The following is a 26,592-nucleotide window of genomic DNA, read 5'->3' as shown; positions in this document are numbered from 1 at the left end:
TAAAATTCAGAAAATGAATTATAGCACAGGCTATGACCATAAAGATAGAGGTTGATTCTATGTATACAGTGTGCCAAAAAGAACACCTTATTTATGCCCATACACCCTATTGCAAAGTGCCATTATGTATTATACCATAGGCTAAGTCCTAACCTTCAATGAGTTGTCAGAAAATTGCTAATTTCAATATGTAAAACCTGTGTGTCCCATAAGTATTTTAACCAGATGCCACCATTTTAAGGAACCCCATTTCACAAAATTTATTATAAAATTTATTCAAATTATACATAAATGAGGTTTAAGCAATTTCCATAGGTGAGTTGCAGAAAATAATTGTTATAATTAAAATAGGATTTAACTGCAAATACATCAATATTTTTGCTTTTATCCCCTAAATCCAAAGCATTATGGTTTCACAAAACCATTTTTCTTATAAAACTTTAGAAAATATCAGTGCCACATAAAAGTTATGTTCAAATATACTACTTTGTGTTCTCTCAAAATATTAAAATTTATAAGAATTAGCTGAACTAATTGATAAAGAGATAAATAATTTTAAAATGAGCTCATCATTAATATATTATGCCCTATCTGGAAAACTAATCCATTGTAAAACATAAGTACAATCAAACATCATTTCTAACCTTGCAAGGATAGGTCAGATACCAACCCACTGAATCACTGAAATCTAAGTGCTATATTTCAATTCAAGCAACCAAAATCCTTGACTCAGCTGAGGACCGATGACACTTTTATCTGAAAATTTAATTCAACTTGGAGGTGGCTGGCTTTGCCTATTTTGCTAATTAACATATGATGTTTCACAGAAAAAGGACATACATCAAAATGTTCCATTTTAGTTTTGAAATCTAAAAAGTGATTTCTTTGTATTATCTTATAAAAGATAAATCCTACTTAGCTGTGATTTTCTGATTGCGATTTGTCTTAGAAATACATTATGCTTTAGAGTTATTTAAATATACGTATTCTAACTAAAAAGAAACTTTTAAAATGAAATGAATAGCTACATTAGAATTCTCCTGTAAAACCCTTCAGAATCCCAGCATCCTTCATAATCTTTATCCCTATTTTACTTCCTCCCAGAGTTACTCTCACTTACAGATAATCCCATAAGCCTCCAACACCACATTCATGGGCCACTCTAGGGAGAAGAGGGTACATTCTGTCCACCAAGTCCCAATTTATTAGTCCTGGCTCTGGCTTCACAATTTCCTCCTCTCAAGGGGAAAATATGTTTAGCTCCTCTTAAGAGCCACTTTCAAGCAGAATATCTTTCATTCCAGAGGTCTTGAGAAAAAGTCCTGGAGATGATAGAGAGGCAAGATAGCAGAGTCTCAATGTACACTTTTGGCCTGTGATGATATAATTTCTAGGCTTATAATATGTGTGTCACTGATATTTATAATGTCAATTTTCTGGCTAGGGGGAAGGTAAAAGTGAGTTTAAGTGGAAGAAGAATGAAAAATCTCATTTTCTGTTTTAAAGGTTTTTGTTTGTTTTTTTTTTTTTATCAGACTATCTTAAATTTCATGTTTCACTTGCGTAGGGAAGAAGGATCTTCAGGGGTATCCATTCTGAAGTAGAGCAGTAGGCAGCATTCTGCTTTGGAATGCCATGCAAACTTACCTGCAGGTAAGAGAAGCCAGAACTAGATCAGGTACTCTGTACTCTCTTTGTATGATTTTAACAGATTAGATGGTCAAACATTTAACATCCATGAAAGAATAAGATATTTTGGAACAGGTCAAGGAATAAGAAATTTGGTCCTTGAGTCGCTGCTTTTTGGGAAAAATATATGATAGGATAGGGGTGCCTGAGTGGCTAAGTAGGTTAAGCTTCCAACTTCGGCTAAAGTCATGATCTCAGGGTTCATGGGTTCGAGTCCCGCTTTTGGCTCTGTGCTGACAGCTCAGAGCCTAGAGCTGCTTCAGATTCTATGTCTCCCTCTCTATCTGCCCCTTCTCCACTCGTGCTCAATCTCTCTCTGTCTCAAAAATAAACAAACATTAAAAAAAAAAAAAGCAATGTTAGTAAGCTGCTTAAAAAAAAAAAGCTGATAGGATAGTCAGTGACTATCTAAAGGAGTGACTTTTTTTTTTTTTAAGTTTTATTTATTTTTGGGACAGAGAGAGACAGAGCATGAACGGGGGAGGGGCAGAGAGAGAGGGAGACACAGAATCGGAAGCAGGCTCCAGGCTCCGAGCCATCAGCCCAGAGCCTGACGCGGGGCTCGAACTCACGGACTGCGAGATCGTGACCTGGCTGAAGTCGGACGCTCACCCGACTGCGCCACCCAGGCGCCCCAAAAGGAGTGACTTTTAAATGACCAGGATGTGATGCATCAGGAAAGTTTATACCCAACTTTCCTGTGTAGTTATCCAATTGTTTTTTATAATAAATAGAAATTTTTTTATAATAATTATGATAAATCAGGAAACTAAATCAGAGGTAAGATATCTCCATTATGCATGTGGAAAATACATTCTTTGACACAAAACTGCCACACCAGACAGAGAACATGGGGAGAGATTTCCTCACTTCTACATAAGTATGTAAGGCCCTGCCCCACCCCATGGATTTATTGTCTCATTTTCCAACTCAAGTCAATCAGTTTTATCCATTTCTCATTCATTCTTTAACCTATAACAATCTGGATCATAACCCTTTTCCAAATTTAGTAATTCTCTTTGAAACGTCACTATAAACACTTCCTTTTTTTCAGGAGTTTTGGGGATTTTTATTTGTTTTTTTTTTTTAGAAAGAGACCATTGCAAGAGACACTTTTTTTTTAATGTTTGTTTATTTTTAAGAGAGACAGAGACACAGTGTGAGCAGGGGAGGGGCCGAGAGAATGGGAGACACAGAATCAGAAGTAGGCTCCAGGCTCTGAGCTGTCAGCACAGAGCCTGATGCAGGTCTCGAACTCATGAACAGTGAGATCATGACCTGAGCTGAAGTTGGACACTTAACCAACTGAGCCACCCAGGTGCCCCTTGAGACAACACTTTTATCTTAGAAATCTCTGTGCATCTCAATATCTACAAGAAAAAAGTTTTTATTTTCTTTCTTTTTTTAAAAGTTAAATCCAAGTTAGTTAACATATGGTGTAATAATGGTTTCAGGGGTTAGAATTTAGTGATTCATCACTTACATATAACACCCAGTGCTCATCCCAATTAAGTGCCCTCCTTAATGCCCATTAGCCATTTAGCTCATCCTCCCAGCCACCTCCCCTCCAGCAACCCTCAGTTTGTTCTCTGTATTTAAGAGTCTTATGGTTTGCCTCCCTCCTGTTTTTATTTTATTTTTCCTTCCCTTTGCCTATGTTCATAGGTTTTGTTCCTTAAATTCCACATATGAATGAAATCATATATTTATCTTTCTCTGACTGACTTATTTCATTTAGCATAATACACTCTAGTTCCATCCACATTGTTGTAAATGGCAAGATTTCATTCTTTTTGATCACTAAGTAATATTCCATAATATATATACATACACAAATATGTGTGTGTGTATATGTGTGTGTGTGTACGCACACACACACACACATACACACACACATCTTTATCCATTCACTAGTCAATGGGCATTTGGGCTTTTTCCATACTTTGGCTATTGTTGATAGCGTTGCTATAAACATTGGGGTGCATGTGCCCCTTCAAACACTCCCTGATTGCCAAATCCAAGATGGTCCTCTCCTCACTCCTCATTTTTCTTGAAGTCCTCATGATGCTCCTCTTGCCAGGGTCTCTTCTTCTACTCTCCTGAAGCATTTTTTTTTTTTGTATAGCAAGCCTGGCACCCAATTCTCATATTAGCATTTTAATTACTTATAGAGTTTTATTATATTTGTATAGTAAATATCACTCAAGTTTATTGACTATCTAGGCAGAGCACTTGATGCTAGGGAAACAACAGTCAAAAGGGTGGATCAGATGCCAGCCTGAAGGGACACTGTAGTCTAATAAGAAATAGAGAGGAGAAAACAGGAAATTATAACAGAGTGATAAATGCTGCAGAAAAGTTTACCTTTTCCTTCCTTGCTAGATTTCAAGTTCCTTGAGGATAAGGACTGTGCTTTGTCTTTGTATCCTCAGCATCTAAGACTGTGTTTAGTACAAAGTAGGCACTTAATAAATATTTGCTGAATAAATGAATGCATTGTACATGTGTGGTGTGTAGCATGGGTTGTGAACACAATAACAGGTCAATGTTTTCCAATAATTTCAGCTTATAAGTGGGCTGAGTACACAGCTGTCTGCACCTTGAGATTTTAAAAACAGCAGTACCTATGCATGCCCAAAATGAAAAAAATACAACCACTAATTTGCAAACTAAAATTGCAATTACTTAGGGAAAACTCCTTCACCCCTTAACTGAAAACAAAATTAAGAGTTCAAATTCTACTGGGGAGTAAGTCACATACTAACATGAGCACATTTGTGCCAACATGGATATGACCTCTGCTCCCTCCTCAACTTTTACAGAGAATGGAGTGCTGGGTATAGAGGAAGCCACTGGGTAATCTTCAGCCCCCAGGCAAGCATGTGCTTTGTTCTCTTGTTGCTCCTGTAACCAACGGTCGGCATCAAGATCTAGACCTTGAATCTTCTGTGCACCCTATTGTCAATGCCTCTGGGTTTCCACCAGTTGCACTTAATTTTGTTTTGTTTTGTTTTTAGCGTTTATTTATTTTTGAGACAGAGAGAGACAGAGCATGAATGGGGGAGGGTCAGAGAGAGGGAGATACAGAATCTGAAACAGGCTCCAGGCTCTGAGCTGTCAGCACAGAGCCCGACACGGGGCTCGAACTCACGGACCATGAGATCATGGCCTGAGCTGAAGTCCGCCGCTTAACCGACTGAGCCACCCAGGCGCCCCTCACTTAATTTTGATGTACCGGTCTCACTGGTGCTGGATGAACTTCTTGGTCCTCTTTTTAACAATCTTGGGTTTCGCCAGAGGTCTAAGGACAGCCAGGATACCTAATAACAATTGGTTTTTTTTTTCCCAAGTTTCAATGGGTACTTTTATTATTTAATAAATCACCAATTTTGTCTCCCTACCTACAATTAGAATTTCATCTTATTTCCATGCTGAGTGGTAAACCATGGCAAAGCTAATCAGAATAAGCTACTTCAAAAAGAGAAGCTAACACAGCTCATTTTCTTTTAACAGCCAACATATAAATAAATGCACAATGGTTTAGTCACTAAGAAATTCAAATGGGATCTTGAAGAATGCAGGCAAATCCAGGGTGCAGTAAAAAGGAGCTTAGATGCTGTGCAACTGTTTTAGGGTTCCTGACACTGCATCTCTTGGCCACTAGCTGAATCTTGCCATGGGGGAAGATTTTAGCTAACGCCAAGTAGAGATGCAACAAGTGCTAAGTTGACTTAGGGGCTGTGCACAGTAATCAAAAGGCAGGAAAGTACTAAACACTGCTGAGACCATTCATGCCAGTAAGGAGTTTACCTTCCAGGAGCTCTAAATTGCACCTCTCCCAGTGCTCACATGGCTGACTTTATCCTCTGTGTTCCATTTGACACAGCAAGTAGCAGTGTCTCCACCACCTCTGATGGTGATGTGGCTCCTGGAAGTGGCTTTCACCACCTCATCCATGAGGGCTTTAGTTCCTTGGGCAAAAGTTTCCCATTCAAATACACCCACAGGTCCATTCCACACAATCTGCTTAGTCCCAGCAACAACTGCCTCAGTATACTTCTTGCTGCTCTCAGGGACAACAATGTAAGCCCAGCCAGCCAGCAGGTATGCCAGAGGCCACAGTGGCTTGGCCAGTCTTGGCATTCTCATCAGTGACAAAGTCAACAGGCAAGGTCATTTTCACATCATTCTTCTCAGCTTTGGAGAAGTTCAGACAAGATAAAAACACACAAATGGGGAAGAGTTAGGACTATGACACTGATTGTTGACCAGTTCACTATGTTACCAGTGTCTCGTCCTGACTCCTAAACTCCTATTTCAAAAGAGGGTAAACAGCTGAGTTCTTGGGCACCAGGCTACAAACAACACTCTTTCCCCAAATACAGAGCATCTGGGAAAATTAAGAGGCCAGTAGAGTATATTCATTTTGTGGTATATTTCAGTATTTATTTCATAATAGGATCCACATATGGGAGGCTATAATTAGTTCAATTCAACTAGGCAATTATTTATTAGACACTGACCATATACAACACACTATCTTTGGCTCCTATGGTGCCTAAAGAAATGAATAAAATAAATGAATATGATAAAGAGCTTAAAATAAACTAGAAGAAGCAATCATTCTGCTGCTCATTGTTGGTGAGAGTGACTATGGAGAATTCTTTAACAGTCCCCAAATACTCAGCATACTTCTACAGCATTTTAGCTTTATTACATTGGATTGAAATGACTTCTTAGTATTTGATGTCACTAGACAGTTCATCTGTCTCAGATTTTTTTTTTTTTCCTGGTCACCTACTGGCACTTTGCTGAGTGCTAGTGAAATAGATTGCAATAGGGTGCTCTGGTCTAATGTGAATCCCAAGAGACTTTGACACTAATTACAGAATAATAAAAACTGACATTTTAATGCTTTTTGCAGTTTGTTTCCCTTGTGAAAAAGATTTGAATTCAGTTTTGGGGACACACCACTCATTTGTTTTGGAGAAAACATCTTGGAAGATCTTTTAATCATTTGGTTATGTGAAGATATATAGGTAAAACATTGACTCTGTTCTATAATGGAGACTCTGAAAATAATATGGCTCCAAAGAGCTTAATCTGCTTTTCATAATCATATAAAAGGTTGTCTTCTCTGTGGCATGGCTGCATCTCTGCAAATTATCTTTTCTTTCGCAAAATATCTCTTTCCTGTAAGTGGATTTAAATTGTATTGTCCCTGAAAGTTTTGGTTAGATACTAGGAGATGAATGTATTTTCTTGTTCAAGCAAATAACTGCCAGAGATCAGTGGAGATTGGAATCCACAGGAAGGATGTGAACACATCTTTCCTTAGAAAGAAAAATGACCGGAATTGGTGAAGCTCAAATTGAACTATCCTGTATAAGACCCATGTTTGGAGTCATTCCAGATTAATAAACTCAACTTTGGAAAGTACTGATGTTGTTCTGAATTATCTTTGGAGTTAAAGAAAAACCACACCTCTCGGGATGGGTATACGATTATCACAAAAGGAAGACATTCTTCCATTGTCACTCTTACCAAAAGATTGACGAGGACAGACTATAGACACACACAGGCATGAGCCTGTGACTGTCTCTGGGTCTGGGGAACAAGGGACCTGTGATCCAAGTATGAGAGACTTGTTCCAGACACTCTCTCTGTTAGGAGATAAATTGACCCCTGAAACAGATAGGTAGGCCTGATACTGGGCAGAGAAGACTCTGTAAAATAGAGAATGCCTGTGGAGCGCTTCGGTCTATGAACTCATCTGGAACTATCTAATAACAACTGTGTGATTCTCCACTTGTGTTTCTTTTTTTTTTTTAATCCCAAAGCTATTAATGAAATCATACAAATATCACAGCTGATCTTTTAACTACTGTGGGAATTTTGCAAGAGTCTGGAAGGCCAACCTGGGGTAAAGCCATACATGGTAGACTGCAGCACAGGGTTGAAGGATATTAGCATATTAATGAATAGCAACAAAAAAAAAAAAATGCAGTGGCCCAGAGCTAGGCAGCCAGTTAAGATGTTGAATAACTACTAGCCTAGAATATCTTAGGGTTTCAAAAAAGTATATGAGAAGGGCAAGTTGGTAAAATATTGAAATTCTTGCACTGAGTAGGGTAGAGATTTGAGCTATTTTGAATTAGGTAAATAAACTAGGGCATTTGAGTTACCTAAATGTAAATAAAACAAGGTTATTCTATTCTAATCCATTATCATAAGATTCTAAACCAATTAGATGGTTAGCACTCAGAAGATACATCATATTGGTAAAATAAAATAATTGCTATGATTAATTCAGCTGAAGTAGAGCTTCAGCCAAAATCTGCTAGTTCATTTGGTCTTGGCCTTAAGAAGGACAAACAGTTGAATGTCTATGTAGATCAATGTCTTTCTTGTACCTTTGATCTTCTGAATGGTCCAAGTTTCCACATATACATATAGTATAACAATGTCAGTAATGATAACAGGAAATGTAGTTTGTTCTTACTGTCAGAATATCAATTTCAAATATTTATGTGCATTTCAGATAAAACTAGGATTGAAAATATACTTATATGCTTAATGCACTGAGGTTCTACCAGTAGAAAAAAATGTGTTTTTTTAATTTTAATTTATTTTTTAATTTATATCAAGTTAGTTAGCATATAGTGCAACAATGATTTCAGGAGTAGATTCCTTAATGCCCCTTACCCATTTAGCCCACCCCCCTCCCACAACGCCTCCAGCAACCCTCTGTTTGTTATCCATATTTAAGAGTCTTTTATGTTTTGACCCCTCCCTGTTTTTTATATTATTTTTGCTTCCCTTCCCTTATGTTCATCTGTTTTGTATCTTAAAGTCCTCATATGAGTGAAGTCATATCATATTTGTATTTCTCTGACTAATTTCACTTAGCATAATACCCTCTAGTTCCATCCATGTAGTTGCAAATGGCAAGATTTCATTCTTTTTGATTGCCGAGTAATACTCCACTGTATATGTGTGTGTGTGTGTGCATATATATATATATATATATATATGTATATATACATATATATATATACACATATATATGTGTGTGTGTGTGTATATATATATATGTATATACACACACACACACACACACACATCTTCTTTATCCATTCATCCATCAATGGACATTTGGGCTCTTTCCATACTTCAGCTATTGTTGATAGTGCTGCTATAAACATTGCGGTGCATGTGCCCCTTCAAAACAGCATACCTGTATCCCTTGAATAAATACCTGATAGTGCAATTGCTGGCTCATAGGGTAGTTATATTTTTAATTTTTGAGGAACCTCCACACTGTTTTCCAGAGTGGCTGCACCAGTTTGCATTCCCACCAGCAGTGCAAAAGAGATCCTCTTTCTCCACATTCTCATTAACATCTGTTGTTGCCTGAATTGTTAATGTTAGCCATTCTGACAGGTGTGAGGTGGTATCTCAACATGGTTTTGATTTGTATTTCCCTGATGATGAGTGATGTTGAGCATTTTTTCATGTGTCATTTGGCCATCTAGATGTCTTCTCTGGAGAAGTGTCTATTCATGTCTTTTGCCCATTTCTTCACTGGATTATTTGTTTTTTGGGGTGTTGAGTTTGATCAGTTCTTTATAGATTTTGGATACTAACTCTTTACTTGATACGTCGTTTGCAAATATTTTCTCCCATTCTGTCAGTTGCCTTTTAGTTTTGCTGATTGTTTCCTTCGCTGTGCAGAAGGTTTCTATTTTGATGAGGTCCCAATAGTTCATTTTTGCTTTTGTTTCCCTTGCCTCTGGAGATGTGTGAGAAGCTGCTGCGGCCAAGGTCAAAGAGGTTTTTGCCTGCTTTCTCCTCGAGGATTTTGATGGCTTCCTCCCTTACATTTAGGTCTTTCTTCCATTTTGACTTTATTTTTGTGTATGGTGTAAGAAAGTGGTCCAGGTTCAAAAAATGTATGTTTGTTATTACAAGAATAAAATGTTGCCATAATCAATGTTAATTATGAAAGCTGTTAATTTTAGATAAAAAAACAATTACTAAAAATTTTCAATCAGTTAAACAGAGAAATTGATTGACAACTAAATCTAGCACTAGCTATAGAAATACAGAGGAAACATATGCTTATTTTGAGGTACAAATATTTGTAAACAGTTTAATAATATTAAGATAGAAATCAGATTATAATTCTAATCTCTGTAGAATTCTGTGGTGTGCTAGCTTTCCTAATTTTACACAAATAACCTTGAGGCACTATATTTAGTTTTTATTTCTTTAATTCCATTAGGACATGAATCTTTCTACAAAAAAAGAAAATACTATTCAGGAATTATTTTCATCTTCTGAGAGTGAAGTAAAGGCTCTGTCTCTAAAGACAGAGAAAACTTCAAATCATGAAGACCTGGGCAAGGGCAGATGTTGTAACCCTGTTCTTCCCGCAGCCTTGCCAGGGCAGGAGTGCCACCTTGAACACTGTCCTGATCAGGCCCTGGAACCACTGCAGCAGGTCAAGAACCAAGTCTTTGTGTGAAGCAGAAACACGCTCTCCTGGCCTTTGCACCTTACAGGCATGGAAGAAAATGTGAGCAATTTAGTAGATGGCTCCACAGAAGCTCAATCAGCCCTTCAAGGAAGTAATGCTCACAGTTCATTCAGTTCTCAGGTAATCTTAAAATGTTTACAAACAAGAATGGCATTTTCTGACTTTTGCTGTTACATGGAAAATTGTAGTCACAGAGACCATATTATACAGTCTAGTTTTGTTCTAGTCATAGTCTTTTTATATATCACCTAGATACATTTTGAGATTTATTGTGTGGGTTTTTTTTACTCATTATAAAAGTAATGGATTATTCTAGAAATTTTGGGAAATACAAAGAGAAAAAAAATCATTGAAGGAAAATTCTCCATGTTCCCACCATTCAAAGTTCACCAAATTGGTTTATTTCTAGTCTTTTTAAATACACATATTGTTCTCACAGAATTCTGGTTAGACAATACATACTTTGATAAGAGCTCAAATATATAAAAAATAATTACTGAGCTCTTAAATTGATTATATTTACCTGAAATTTGATGAACAAGAAGTCAATTTTCCCCCCTCTGGTATGTATCAAATGTAACTGAAACAAGTGTTCTAAAGAAGAGAAACAGTGCTGTGGACACCTTTAATAGGGGTCTACACCCTCAACTACTGGGAGTAATAAAAAATAAAATGGGTTGTTTGGATAATCATGGAAGTTTGAGAGACAACTGAGAGCTAGGGCAGAGTTGAACAATAAAGTTCATCTACACAAAGCCAGCCCTTCAATATAGGAAGTGGCTGTTTTAGCTAATGCATAGAAACCAAAACTGAGGGGCACCTGGGTGGCTCAGTTGGTTAACCGTCCAACTTCAGCTCAGATCATGATCTCACAGTTTGTGAGTTCGAGTCCCACGTCAGGCTCTGTGCTGATAGCTCAGAGCCTGAAGCCTTCTTCGGATTCTGTCTCCCTCTCTCTCTGCCCCTCCCCTGCTTGCTCGATCTCTCTCTCAAAAATAAATATTTAAAAAAAAAATTTTTTTAAAAAGAAACCAAAACTGAGAGTCAAGCAAAAGGAAGAAAGAGTGGAGTATATTCCAAATTAAAGAACAAGATAAAAACCTCAGAGGGGCACCTGGGTATCTCAGTCAACTAAGTGTCTGACTCTTGATTTCGGCTCAGGTCATGATCTCAAGGTTTGTGGGTTCAAGCCCTGCATAGGGCTCCGTGCTGACAGTGCAGAGCCTGCTTGAGATTTTCTCCTTCTCTGCCCCTCCTCTGTTCTCTCTCAAAAATAAATAAATAAACATGTAAAAATCCTCAAAAAATATAACGAAATGAAGATAACATTTTGCCTGACTAAGAGTTCAAGGTAATGGCCATAAAGATGCTCACTGAACTCAGAAGAACAGATAAACATAGTGAGAACTTCAACAAAGGGACAAAAAATATAAGAAAGTTCCAAGCAGAAAAAAATGGAATTAAAGGATACAATAACTAAACTGAAATATATACTAGAGGGTTTCAATAGGAGACTAGATGAAGCAGAAGAAAGGATCAGTGAACTCAAAGAGCAGAAGAACTTACTCATCAGAGTAGCAAAAAGAAAAAAAGAATAAAAACAAGTAAAAATAGGTCAAGGGACTTTTTGGACATCATCAAGGTGACTAACATTTGCATTACAAGAGTCCCACAAGAAGAAGAGAGAGAAAGAAGCAGAAAACTTACTTGAAGAAAGAATGTCTTAACATTTCCCTAATCTGGGAAAAGAAGCAGATATCCAGATTCAGGAAGCCCACAGAGTTTCAAATAAGATGAACCCAAAGAGAACCACACCAAAACAGACTATAATTAAAATATCAAAAGTTAAAGACAAGAGGAGAATTTTAAAAGTAGCAAGAAAAAACCCAACTTGTTACACACAAGAAAATCTCCATTAAGACCCTAAGCAGATTTTTCAGCAGAAACGTTGCAGGCCAGAAGGGAGCAGCACAATATATTCAAAGTGCTGAAAAAAAAAAAAAAAAATCTAATCAAGAATACTCTGTCCGGCAAAGTTATTCAGAACTGAAGGAGAGAAAAAGAGTTTTCTAGATAAGCAAAAGCTAAAGGAGTTCATCACCACTTAGCTGGCCTTAAAAGAATTGTTAAAAGGACTTCTTTAAGCTGAAAAGAAGGGGCACAGATTAGTAACAAAAAACATATGAAAGTATATATCCCTTTAATAAAAATATATTAAAGGTAGCAGATTAATCACTTATAACTGCTAGCATGAGGTTAAAAGGCAAAAGTCCTAAAGACCATGGTGCTGAACCATCCTCCTCTGCAACTTATTGAAAGAAAACGGGCTATATCTTGGAGACCATTCCAGTATAAAAAAAAGTCTTATCAGAGGCAGGAGGACAGTTCTGCTCAGGCTTCCTTCTTGTGCTCAGACTCTAGAGGAGAACACACATGCAGTAAATAACCTCAATCCAGCTTCTCCAGTCAACTTCTCTCTTTACTTCACCTACAAAATTAGGATACTAGAGATTTATCTGTATCACCATTCTGAAAGCTGAAAGCCAAATTGCTGTGGAAGCCTGAGAAACTGTCAGATAAAGGAATGGCACTATAATTAATCCACTGGAACCAAGCTTAGGTATCATTTATCATTTGTTCTTTCAAAAGTCAAAGAAGTTATATTAGTTGTGCAGAACATGCAGAATTTTAACATCTGTGGATATTCAAAAATAGAATATAAACTTTCCTATAGGGATTCCAGCCCTGATGATTGCTTTTTCACATCAGAAAGTGTAGCTTTTGAGAATGTGATTTTCATTCTTTATTTCTGTTATAATATTTTAAAACTCAGGCTGGAATAATTGCAAATGCCATGCTCTAATGTAGACACACACATAACAGTGCACTTAGGTAACAGTTAATATGGAGACATCAGTAGTTTTAAAGTCAGTACCTTCTATGGGTAATTTTATCTGGCCCTTAGGCAGGTTCTTATCTCACCCTTGTAGTTAGGCCCTATTACAAAGTACTGCCACTAATAGGGAACAAAGATTGCTTTAGATAAGGGATTGTATTCTCATGGGTCAAAGCACACAGCAAGTGTAATGTACTTAAGAGTAATATGAGAAGAAAATAGCAATTCCCAAGGCTCCCTTAAAAATTTAGAACATCAGGTCAAGATTTGAAACTGACAGCTTCAGTGGGTGTGATACGGCTGCCAGGCAATGACCCTGCAAGCCCTGTTGGAGAAATTAATCCCAAAGGTACCACAGGCAGAAGATGACCCAATTACTGAGAAGAAGGTCAGGTATATAAAAGACAATGATGAGAACAGGCCACGAGGACTCGAATATCAGGACAATTGATATTGTCAGATTTTGATTGTAAGTCAAAATCAGAAACTGCTCAGAGAGAAAAGGATAAAATGCCTTGTTGAAAATCAGTGTCCTGAAGCTCCTGGGGGTAATACCAACCCGCTAGGTTCCAAATGAAAGAAAAACCACTAGGTTCATTATGTCATCACCCCACTGTTAGTTGGAACTGATGTGAAATAGAGAAGGCAGGCAAAGATGACCCAGAAAAGAGATGTGCAGACTATGAGTCTGATGACAAGTATGTTGATTTTGTTGAATTTTTAATTTATTGTCACTTCTGACTACCTGTTCTTTCCATATTGGTTTTCTTTTAAATGGTCTTTGCCGTTTTAAAATTGATCCTGAAAACTGTTCTTTGCCAAAAATCTGTGCTGCTTCTGATGTTCCACTTAATGATATTTAAAGTATTTATTTTCTTACTTTTCCCTGAAAGAAATGACTGACTTTGACTTAATTTTATTATAGGAGAAAACTGGAAAAATAAGGAAAACCAAATGTATTTGTTTCGCTAAGCATAATTACTAGACTTACTCTATAAAATGTTCATAAAGTATATTCCTCCAACTATTCTCAGATTCTTAATTTTAAAATTATGAAGTTGTTAAGATCACTCTGATTTACACTCAGAAAAGACTTAAAAAAAGAGCAGCCTGTGTGCAATGGGTTCAATCACTCAAATCCTGATCTACCGATGACATTATTGGGCTTTAGACCAATTTCATGTTTTCAGATGCATAAGTGGGTACAAGGTGCTTTTGCATTATAGGTAGCTGGCAATCAACCATCCCTATGTAAGTAGGGATTGTGGTGAAAGTGACAGGCAAGAGGGGGCAATGTATGATAGGTTCCAACTACCTGGGCTAGACTGGATTTGTTGGTTTGAATTCTTGGAACACTATGTTTACATCAACAACCAAAATTTATGTGGTATTCTACCACAAAGAAAAATTAAGATAGAACTTTAAGCATTTTGAAAGACAGCACCTTTCTATCACAAATGTCCTTTCAAAACAAGCATTGAAGCATCTATCAACCTCTTCCCTTCTTTCTCTCTCCTCTCACCTCAAAGACCCAGATGAGGAATGTAAAGTATACTAAAATTGTAAACACATTCATAGCATATTGGAGTAATTTTAAAAGTACTCATGCCAAACACACAACAATGCTTGACTATTTGGGGAGCGGAGGGGAAGAAATGGGAATAAAGGGAAATAAATAAACACAAGAAAGGAGCCTCTCAGAAACCAGCGATGAGTGTTAACATGCTAGGACTTGAGGAGAGAAATTAACTCAACTCTATACATTTAAGATTAGAAAAAAAGATTAAAAAACAATTTTTGTTCTGAAATCACTCTGTGAGGATGAATAATGAGGTATTATGTCCCATGACAACAGTCTCATAAAAGATTCTCGAGTAGCTCCAAGAGGAGCATTCAAGAGCTTAGTCCAGTTATGAGGAGAGAAGGAAAGAAAATTCCCTGTGTAAGGTTGTTAACTCTGGATCTAAGCTTGTCTCATTCTTCCATGAACTGGACAAAACTGAAGAGAGACAAGATTTGCTTTGCAAGAATTCCCCTTTTCCTTTCTCAGAAATTGCTTTTGTAGGTCTCCTATGCTTCGTTCTGAACCTATCTCTGAATTATCTCACATTAAGTTCCTATTGACGGATACAGACCTCTTTGTCAGAAAGTAATGAACCTCTAACGCAGCTGTGTTTAACAGAGGACACACATCAAAAACACCCAGGGAGCTTTTACCACAATTCCTATGTCCCAGCTGTACCTCTGTACACACTGATTCAGTAGATTTGCATTTATGTAAGTGGTAGAATGGAAAAGAAGGAAGTAAAGCGTTTCTTAAAATGCTAAGAAACTTATGTGTTCAGCTGGTCCTGAGCATTTATCCAAGGATATATCTCCACTTCCTAATCCCACCACATCAGCTCTAAAGACTCTAAGCCATTTGCCTACACAGCACAGGATACCAGTATTACTCCCACTGTATCACTCACCTGCTTCTCAACCTAACAAATGCTCCCAGCATCAGGTGGAAGAGACTGGCACCTCTGTCCGTCACTCAATAATTGAGGGACCTTAAGAAACCACCCATCTACCTGTGCATCAAATTCTTCTTCTAAAAAGAGAGGAGAATAAACTGGATAACCTCTAAAATTCCTCCCCACTCTAAAATTCCAGAAGTTTATACGGCTTCCTTTTTGTCTGCTATTTACTTGCTTTTCTTACAGGGGGAAATTATAATGTCTAACTTCATTTCTCAGCAAAATTTTATTGCCTTGAGAAAATGATCTGCTCTGATCCTTCTGATCTATAGTTCACCCTTCACGGAGAACCCAACAAGTGCTGCTGTCAGTTCCGGGTTTGCATAGAGAATATTCCCTCTCATCTCATTTGGTGATTGAGTGGGAGGCAGCAGGCAATATTTCAAAATGCAAACTGACATTTAATTATACAAAAATCTCCTTCCATGATCACTTCTCTTGCCAGGCTGATTCTGATCTACTTGAACATTTTTTTCCTTTTTTGTTGACTCCTGGTTTTCCAGTTCCTATTGAAAACAATCAGAAATGGGCCTCAAACACTAGATTTATAGATTGTTTCTTCTACGTAATGTAATCTTAAGGTGACACTGTCATTTGCAAAATGATATCTCTCTCTGAGACTCATCTGAACTACTGACATCCACACTGACATTCTCAAGATGTGGGTATTTCCCATCTATATTAAAAACACAGTATTTATAAAAATTCACTTAAAAGCTTAAGTGGCGATTCTGGGGAAAAAAAAAAAAGGACGGAATGGAAACAGACCATTCTGTCTTAGCTAATTAAACACTGAAATGATTCAAGGCATGGAAATATGCCAGAGCCAGGACTATGGTGAGGCAAGTGAGGCATTTGCCACAGATGTGTAATTTAAGGGGGCACCAAAAATCTCAATAATTAAGATAAAGAATAAATTAATGCAATATTTTAGAGCAGTAACAGTGCCATGGTAGGCCATAGTGGAACCTGACACAAAATGAAAAAGAAATTTTAATATTGATCTTATCCTTATTTAAAATTTTGATATTTTGTTCAGAGTGGATTTAATTGACTTTGATATTTTTTGAAATATTAAAATATTATTTATATTAACTACTAAATTTGGGGCATCCCTTTAAAGCCTTAAGTCTGTACCCAAGGCAAGTGCTTTCTTCACTTCACATTAGTCCCAGCCCTGGATTACCTTCTGTTATAAGCCACACACGAATGTTAATGCATCTTGTTCTGCATAAACAGGAACCCCTACAATAACTCTAATGATTTCTATTACAGCTACCATTTGTGTGTGTGTCTTTTCTAAGTGATTGATACCATTTTAATAATTTATTCTAAGCAGTGACTGGAGAAGTAGGCAATTTTCTTTTTACATCAAAGAAAAATGAAACTCTGAAAAGTGAAAATAACCTGACAAGGGACATACTTCAAGCACACTGTATTGTTAAATGAGATCAAGGGGGGAAAAAGAGACAGAGAGGGGGAGAGAATGAGAAGAGGGAAAGAAAAAGAAGAAAAGAGGAGGATAAATACATATCACAGGGATTTTCAAACTCAAAGTGCATAGACTCATCCAGGAAATTTGCTTAAAATGTAGATTCTCAGGCTGACCCATATAAATTTGAATTAAATAAGGCCTAGGGTAACTCTGAGAATCTGCATTTTAAGTGATTCTGATGCAGGTGTTCAAGGGACCACACACTGAGAAACACTGATGAGAGGCACCCATTCTGGCAGAAACTGGGTGTATCTGAATGTATCTGAAACACATTTTCTCATAATCTCTTCAATAACCTTCAAGGTAAGAATTAATGCCCCTTTCTTTACATATGAGAAGAAAAAGTCCAAGATGATAAGAAAATTGCAAACTCACATGTTGAGTGAGTGGGAAAAAATCAAAATTTAACCCAGATCTACCTCCAAATTCAGGCTTTTCCACTGTACTCTATGACCTGCATGAGAAAGGCAAGGGATGCATCTGTTAGGTGAGTGGTACCTTGTATCAGGGACACCAGATCACAGAAAGGAATCTAAATGAGCCATGGCAGGCAGCTGGGACAAAGGTCAGTGGTGTGCACAGGTGAAAGGAAAGGGTAACGGAAATGGAGTAGAAGTGAGGCAGAACAATTCAGGAAGTGGAAAGAAAGTAATGTTTTACACATGCAATGATTGTATTTTGCAGTTTAAAATTCAAAATGAGAAGTGTAACCATTATGTCAATGTTAGCTATTATATGAGCAAATGACATAATACATTTATAGATATGACAATAATATAATTTGATGAGGGAAGAACAAAATCTTGGATTGAGCCCGTTTTCTAGTTTGAGTCTACATCGCTGGATTTATCCCCATTCTGCCTTTCTGTGCCTTCTGTCTCTAATCCTGAACTCAAGCTGTTCTTACTGGGCCAGTCTAACATTTTTATATTTTTAAGCCAGAACTTACTTCAAATCCAACTCCCCTGGTGAAATTGCTCTGGTTAACTCCATATTATCCCATATTTGACACCTTACCATGATGTCAACCCAATCTTCACTTCTGTTTACTCTTCTGTGTATAGTGTACGTATTATTTATATATCCTGTGTTGTTTGGCTTAATAATGTATCTATGTCATTGCTAGATTTGTAAACAGATTTTCAGTTTCTGGAGGTGTCTGAATATCCTAAAACTTAAATACTGAAACTCTATCATCTGAAAAATGCTCCATGATAAAGGTCAGTGAGCACTTACGGAAGAGAATAAAAATAGTTACAATTTTGTAAGGCAATAGCTCTGAAATGCTATCACTCACTTACCATTGAGGTGAGTTTTCTCCTCCCAAAACACATGTACAGACTTCTAATATTTAACAATAATTATTAAATTATTATTATTAATTTCTCTAGATCTTGTTGGGAGCAGGGGTAGGGGAAAGAAGTGTAAGATATGGTCTTGAGAAATTTAAAATCTTATTGAGGAAATAAAAACCAATGTCCCTGATATAGGCCAAGTTGCACTGAACCTGCAATCAGAATAAGAAAAGAGGGATCAACAGGACCTCAAGAGTCATCTTGGATGAGATGGCAACACTTCTGGGCAGAATCCGATTGTAAAGGGGAGGAAGCTGGACCTAAAACAGAGAGAGAAGTGAGAGTTGAAGATACATGCAGGGGTGTCATCAGCCCCAACAGAACTTGGTCATAATGACATGTAATGGGGAGACTATGTGTGGAGGGAGGTTTAAAATGAGAGACTAAGGGGGAGGGATGCCTGGGTGGCTCAGTTGATTAAGTGTCTGACTTGAGCCCGGGTTATATCTCACAGTCTGTGAGTTCAAGCCCCACATGGGGGACTGTGCTGACAGCTCAGAGCCTGGAGCCTGCATTAGATTCTATGTTTCCCTTTCTCTCTACCCCTCCCCTACTCTCACTTTCTCGCTCTCTTTCTCTCAAAAATAAATAAACATTAAAGAAAATGAGAGAGTAAGGAATAAGAGAATAGTTATAAATCTTACATCCAAAGAGTCTGGCTAACAAAGGAAGAGGGTATTTAGGACAATCGCAAATGTTTTCTAGAGAGAAGATACTTTGAAGATACAACACAAAAAGGCAACAACGTAAGAGAGGGGCTCCAATGGCGGTGAATCCCAGAAGAAGGATTTAGGGACAGAGTGTAGAATATAGTGGCCAGGGAAGCTTCAGAGGGAAGAAAAAGCCTTAGAAGGAAGATATGGATCCAGAGAACTGCTGGGGGAAGTGGGAGGCAAAGAGGGAACCCACCCCAGTTGGTTTCCATCAATTTCACCATGTGGGAGGTGAGATCAGCTCCTGAAGGCAAAAGGGAAGTGGGGGTAGATGAGAATGTCTGGTTAACTGTGGTGGTGAGTTTCACAGGGTGTCAGTGCCATCTTCATCATCTATGGTGACACTACGCTATGTGTTAAATCTTATATAAATTATTCTTATATTGTGTGGCTATAAATTTCATACAAAGAGATAGCTACAGCTTCTCCCTCAAGATCATAAAGTGTAAATAATATAAAGTCTAGATGTATTGCAAGGTCTAGAAGAAAAATCCCCATTTTCATTCTTTCACATTTTTTATATTCTCTGAGTCAGTCAACTTTTTTTTTTTTAAATGCTAATTTGTGTTGTTATTACACAATATTTCAAAATTTAAAAAAAAACAGTGGTTAGTGACTTGGCTTGGCAGAGTTTAATCAGTGACACACAAATTTTATAAATTTTATCAGAGAGGTAACATCAACTTCTTGATAAAAGTAACCATATTTTGAAGTATAAAGTAATCCCTAGTTTAACTGAGAATCTCTATGACCTTCCATATATTGGGAAGCTGTTCAACAACTACATAGTAAGAAGCATGTCTGGGTATAATAATTTTTAGATTTAAACTAAAAACTGGACTGCTATAGACCATGCTGATTTATTTCTCTCTTTCCTCCATGAGATAGAAACTATGAAGTTATTAGTTATTCTTGCTGGGGGTATAGGAAAATCCACCCATGGAAAAGGGGAGAAGTAACTAATTTTAAGTTTGAAGAACACATACTCATTCTAATCTTGGGGAAATTTGAAGCCAATATCTAATAATCACTGGCTAACTAGGAATTGGCATTTCTAATGTTTTTAACCTTCCTGAAAGGGCTGTTTTATTATGTTTTATATGTATTATTAATTTCATGAACAGTGTCCAAGTTGCCTCCATTTCAGTGAAGTGGGAGATAAAAGATGACTGGTTCAATCAGCCTTCCCAAATCCCTACAGTTTTGTGTGTTTAGAGTCAGTCATCAAACGTCTGGAAGCACATATTGCAGTCAACCTCCTGGGCTGCTACTTTAGCAATAAAGCTTCAGTTATCACAAATTATAATTGCTTCAAGAAACGGAGTGGGTCATTTACAAATGATTTTACTGACTTGAGGTTTTTAATTTACTTGCCTGAAGATTACTTAAGCAAATGTTCTAAAAGATTTTATAAGCTCCCCTGGATCTTACAGGAGGATGTTATCCTCCTGGGTGTGGGGGGGAGGGTGTGGGGTGGAGAACATCAGAGTTCATCCAAGGGTTGTTTTCATTTCTTAGTACCGAAAGCACCATTTCTTATTTGCCTGTCGTGAGCTCTCCCCTCCTTTGTACATATGCATGATAAGGAGACTGGCTCACTTTAGAAGACACCATCCTTCCTCTTCCTACCAGCAGCACACCATGCAAATACACTACACCCAGGAAAACCTCCTTGGAACAATTGATTAAGAAGAATATTATAACACAACTGCTCCCCTCCCCCCATCTTGTGGGGATGGGGAACAGCTTGCCTCATTAAAGATTCAGAGAGGCTAGTACTGCCTTGGACCAGGCTGACGAGTTTTGGAGTCTCTATTTAGTCAACATGCAAATTATAATCTCCCTCAAAAGGCTTGAATTTGGGCAAAGAATGCTGATCAAGAAAATGGAAAAGTATATATATACCAGCAGACTCTGTCACTCAAAATCTCTGCTCCTGTTAACTGTTCAGACTGAAGAGAGTACGGGAGCATGCCAGCAATAAAAGCCAAATAGAATGCCTGCCTTTGTCCTCTGCTAGCTCTGTCTTGCTTTAAGATATTTAATCTCCCAGCATGATCTGAAAAGTGAAGACAGTAGAATTTCTTTATAAAATTCTAGCAAATTTGAAGATAACACCTGTAAAGTGACTAGAACAACGGTCTGGCACATAACTTCATATGTAACAAATGTTAACTGCATCTCATTTGGAATGTACTTTGGGGAATGGGTGAAAAACCTAACCTGAAGCCTTTCTTACTATAATAATTGTTTCACATAAATGACTACTTTCCTCCATAATATGCTCTCTGAGATTGATCTGAAGTGAAAGTTCCTTTTTTTTGTTATGAAACATTTAAAGCATAAACAAAATAGAATAGTATATAGCTCGTCCCGGGTTTGATACCATCTTGTGTCTCAGCTGTACTCACTGCTACTTCTCCTTCGCCTCAGATCAGTTAAGCAAATCCCAGAAATAATATCATTTCATCCATAAATATTTCAGTATGTCTCTCACAAATGAGGACCAAAAAATTCCCACATAACCACAGCACTGGTACCACACTTTTAGAGTTAATAATAATTCCTTAATATCATCACATATCTAGTCAGTGTTCAAATTTCCTCCACTGTTGTATGCATGGTTTTCCTTTTCCTAACAATTTATTGAATTAGGATCTGAATAAGATCCATACGCTGTAATTGGTTGATATGTCTTTCAAGACTATTTTAGTCTAGGGGTGCCTGCGTGGCTTAGTCATTTGAGCATTGACTCCTAACATCAGCTCAGGTCATAATCTCACAGTCATTGGATCAAGCCCCATGCCAGGCTCCACACTAAGCACGGAGTCTGCTTGGGATTCTCTCTGTCCCTCTCTCTCTGTCCCTGTCCTGCAAACACATGCTCTCCATCTCTCTCAAAATAAGCAAACATTTTTTTTAAAAGACTGTTTTAGTCTATAATTCCCCTTTCTTTTTTTTTCTTTTTGCAATGGATTTGTTGAGAAAACCAGGTTGTTTATGCTTTAGAGGTGTCCTCATGCATCTCCGTGGTATCTTTCAATGCATTCTTCTGGTTTTCTTTTCTTTTTTTTTTAAGTTTATTTATTTAGTTTTTTTTTTCAATATATGAAGTTTATTGTCAAATTGGTTTCCATACAACACCCAGTGCTCATCCCAAAAGGTGCCCTCCTCAATACCCATCACCCACCCCCCATCAACCCTCAGTTTGTTCTCAGTTTTTAAGAGTCTCTTATGCTTTGGCTCTCTCCCACTCTAACCTCTTTTTTTTTTTTTTTCCTTCCCCTCCCCCATGGGTTTCTGTTAAGTTTCTCAGGATCCACATAAGAGTGAAAACATATGGTATCTGTCTTTCTCTGTATGGCTTATTTCACTTAGCATCACACTCTCCAGTTCCATCCACGTTGCTACAAAGTATTTATTTAGTTTTGTAGAGAGACAGAGACAGTGTGAGCAGGGAGGGGCAGAGAGACAAGGAGAAAAACTCTGACGGAGCCTCCCCGTTGCCAGCACAGAGCCAGAAGCAGGACTTGAACTCATGAAACTATGTGATCATGACCTGAGCTGAAACCAAGGGTCAGATGCTCAACTGACTAAGCCACCCAGGTACCCCTGGTTTTCTTTTCCTCTGAAAACTGGGAATCATCTACGTAGAGGCCTGACCAAATAGAGTTCGACTCTTCGTCACAAGTAATTCACAGGTGATACTGTGGACCTCCATTAAGAAGCACCTGATGCTTCTTGTCTCACTTTTTGTGACATCGGCAGCTGCTCGGTGGGCATTACCTGAATCCATTGCTGCAAAGTAGAAATGTTCTATCATTCATTCTTCATTTATCAGCTAGTAGAGTCCCACAAGAAGAAAACTCTCTCATCAAGCCTTGATTATCAATTCCTGATTTCCTGAAAAGGCAGGAAAATCGCTGCATTTCTTTGCTTTGTTTCCAAAACACTGAGTTTGTCTGCTAGCATTCTACACAGGTAGCCACTGAGGGGCCTTTTCTTTTAAAGTATCATTATAAACTGGTGTATTTAACATATCTGGTATGTTCCAATCTATTATTGATATTATTCTAATGATGATTAAATTATTCTATTTTTGCTTAATAAGAGCTTATTCAAGTTGACTCCTAACTCCTTTTGATGAAAACCTAATAGTCTTTATAGCTTTCTTGCTTTCCACCTAATCTTTTATTTCCTGTCCAAGACTTAGGTTGGAGAATCAACTATTTCTCCAAGGGCCCTAGTTCCTTTCAGGAAGAAATGGCACTTAGGTATCACAGTCTGGTGGCTTGGGCTGCTCATTGTTATGCAATTAATCATTGCTTCAAAGCCTTTTCAGTGAACAGAGGGAGTAAATACTAAAAAAAAAAAAAACCCACGCATCACAGGTTCTTACTGATATTGTCATTCAAAGTCAATAGTACAAGGTTTCTATTAACCCACTCATCTTTACTGATCTTCATCGTCATCTTCTTCCTTCAATGTCCAAATTCCACTTTTCAAGGACCCCAACATAATAACTCATCTGTTTTATCTCACAGTACTAGTCTCAGGATTGTAATATAATTACTACCCCCAACAATACACTAGAGAGTAAATAATTTAAATTCTCCTTGCATTTCTTTTGTTCTCAGGGTATATATCCCTAGGTTTGTATACTCAAATTACTGCGGTTTTAAGTTTTAAGAAGTTCTTTTCTATGCGGGTTATGCCACCAATTTGCTACACAGGTTACTTGTTTCACTTTGCTTTTGACTTTTAGGGTTTGCTTTTTACACTTAATTTTGTTTTATAATTATTACATTGGATATTCACATTGTTCCAAAATCATATCCACACACACACACACACAAAGGTATATTCAGGAAATTCTAGCTTATCTACCTGTCCCTACCTTCCCCTATAAGACTCATATCTTATATTTAATCGTTTATCCATTCTACTTTTAATATAAGTAAATGCATCTCCTTTTTTTCCCCTTTTATTAACTATGCCTCATGCCCAACATGGAACCCAATGTGGGGCCTGAACTCATGACCCTGAGATCAAGACCTGAGCCGAGATCAAGAGTCAGCTGCTTAATCAACTGAGCCACCCAGGTACCCCAAATCTATCTCCATCTCATAAAATAATGGTAATATCCTGTACATACATTCATCCATCTTCTTTGTTTCACTCAGTGGTTCCTGCATCATATAACTTTCCTCAGTCATCATATTGGAGCAATTGCTTATGCTGGCTAAGATAATATAATGATTATCAAATATTACTATCACACATGTAAGATTCAGCAATAGTATAATGAAATAGGCATCCTGTCTCATCTTTAAAGACTCAGTAATGATTAGTTTTAAAAGCATACCTTTTGACTCCCTTTGCCCATGTCACTTACCTTCCAGCATCAAAAGGTACAAACTTCCAGTTACAAAATAAATAGGTCATAGGGATGTAATATATAGCATGGTTACTAAAGTTAATAACACTGCATTGCATATTTTAAATCTCTAAGAGACCAAATCTTAAATCACAAAACAAATTCACTATGTATTGTGATGGATGGACACCAGATTTATTGTGATGATCATTTTACATTATATACAAATATCAAGTCATTATGTTGAAAACCTGAAACTAATATGTTATATGTCAATTTTTCAGTGATACCTCAATTTTAAAAAAGCTCATTTGACGTGTCAGTATTAAAAGGGAACACTCATAAAATTACTTCTCCCAAAAGGTGGCTATTTCTGTTAGTCAGTGTTGCGCTCCTTTACATGAATACCTATAGAAAATTGGTATATTAATTCTCTTCTCCTCCTTTAGGCATTTGTAAGAACAAATAGTCTATAGATTAAAATCTTGAAATATTTGTAAAAAGCCCTAGAATGCATGTAAGTTATTTTTTCTTTTTGCCATTTCTTATATGTAGAAGTTTTATAATGGAAAACATTGGAGTCAGAAGGACTGAATAGAAATCTTAGCTGATCTGCTAACAAGGTGGATGAATTTAGGTAAAACATTTTACCTCTTAGAACTTCAATTTTCTCATCAGTCAAGTGCAGATAATACTACCAATACCAGAATGTTGCTATGAGAAAGAAATAATTATTTGAATGCAACATATAAACCCCATAGCACTCTGCAAATTTAAAGCACAATAAACAGGGAATAAAACGGCTGGTTTTGATAAAAAGCCAATCCTAAGCTTTAACTTGTTTGTTTAAAATGATAGCAACATTTGACTGTGAATGAGAGCTTTAGAATCATCCAAGCTGCAGTCTGGAAACTGACTTTTTGCCTGAACAGAACTCAGTTATAAATATCTGTCTTTGGGTTTGACATTCAATTCTGAGGTGAATCGAACATGCTTCAGAATTTTAATCTGACATCGAAGAGCTAAAACTCTGAAAGTAGATAAAACATTTTGGAAAAAAAAAAAAAAGCAACCTGTTAATCTCAAGTGACTTTTAATTCCAATTCTGATTATTCAATATAGTAACATATCTTCAGATAGAAACTCATTTCTGAAAATTCATCTTCAAAGCTTTTATATAATCTAAGTTTGAGAGGAAATGGACCTGTATTTTATGTTGAGGGAAAATAAAATACTAACATTAATCACTTTTTCCCTTAAAACTTTTTAGACATAAACCTCATTAAAGAAAGAATATTATACTACATAACTTTTTGAATGTGATTTAGCAAATGATAAAGCAACAGGAATAACCAAGAGACTTGTGACACTGCATTAAAAATCAACTACAATCGGGGCGCCTGGGTGGCGCAGTCGGTTAAGCGTCCGACTTCAGCCAGGTCACAATCTCGCTGTCCGTGAGTTCGAGCCCTGCGTCGGGCTCTGGGCTGATGGCTCAGAGCCTGGAGCCTGTTTCCGATTCTGTGTCTCCCTCTCTCTCTGCCCCTCCCCCGTTCATGCTCTGTCTCTCTCTGTCCCAAAAATAAATACACGTTGAAAAAAAAAAAAATCAACTACGATCATATTGACCTCTTGGTCAATTACAAAGCATACCTCACCGAAAGTATTCATACTTGCCAATGAACTCTGAGTGTGGTCGTCTGCTTTTAAAACAAAATTAGCTTTGGGAAATGCACATTGAAGGGTTATACCTAAATTCATATGTAAAATTAAAAAAATATACCATATGTACATTTTTTAGCTCAACATTGCAGGTGCATGTTATTGTCTTCTTTGCACTTAAATCCTGCATGTACCAACCATTGTATGTCTAAGCCACCAATGCAGTCATGAATAGCTCACTGGGGGAGGGAGGGAACATGCATTAGGGGAGGGAGGGCATCAAACACATGCAAAAACAGTGAGAATAGGTCACTGAGCCTCCACATATCCATCATCCAGATTTAACA

General features: G+C 37.3%; 1 protein-coding gene across 4 annotated transcripts in view; it reads right to left on the bottom strand.

Moving 5' to 3' along the window:
• The window catches only part of ZNF385B (zinc finger protein 385B), a 413,030-nt gene that overhangs the window by 325,292 nt on the left and 61,146 nt on the right, over nucleotides 1–26,592 (bottom strand). Inside the window, exon 1 of one of the 4 annotated variants that reach the window (XM_047869626.1) lies at nucleotides 15,596–18,659. The exons of 1 other annotated variant lie outside the window; for it this stretch is intronic. The gene's annotated coding sequence lies outside the window, so the exon portion shown is untranslated. Of the gene's footprint in view, nucleotides 1–1,120; nucleotides 1,915–15,595; nucleotides 18,660–26,592 lie in introns of those variants that run through there. 2 more of the 4 variants (XM_047869624.1, XM_047869627.1) reach the window with 2 other exon arrangements.

Source organism: Prionailurus viverrinus, chromosome C1 (assembly GCF_022837055.1).
Source record: "Prionailurus viverrinus isolate Anna chromosome C1, UM_Priviv_1.0, whole genome shotgun sequence".
Classification (NCBI taxonomy): Eukaryota; Metazoa; Chordata; class Mammalia; order Carnivora; family Felidae; genus Prionailurus; species Prionailurus viverrinus.
Note: the sequence above shows the minus strand (reverse complement) of the source record. Positions and strands in the feature narration are given on the sequence as shown.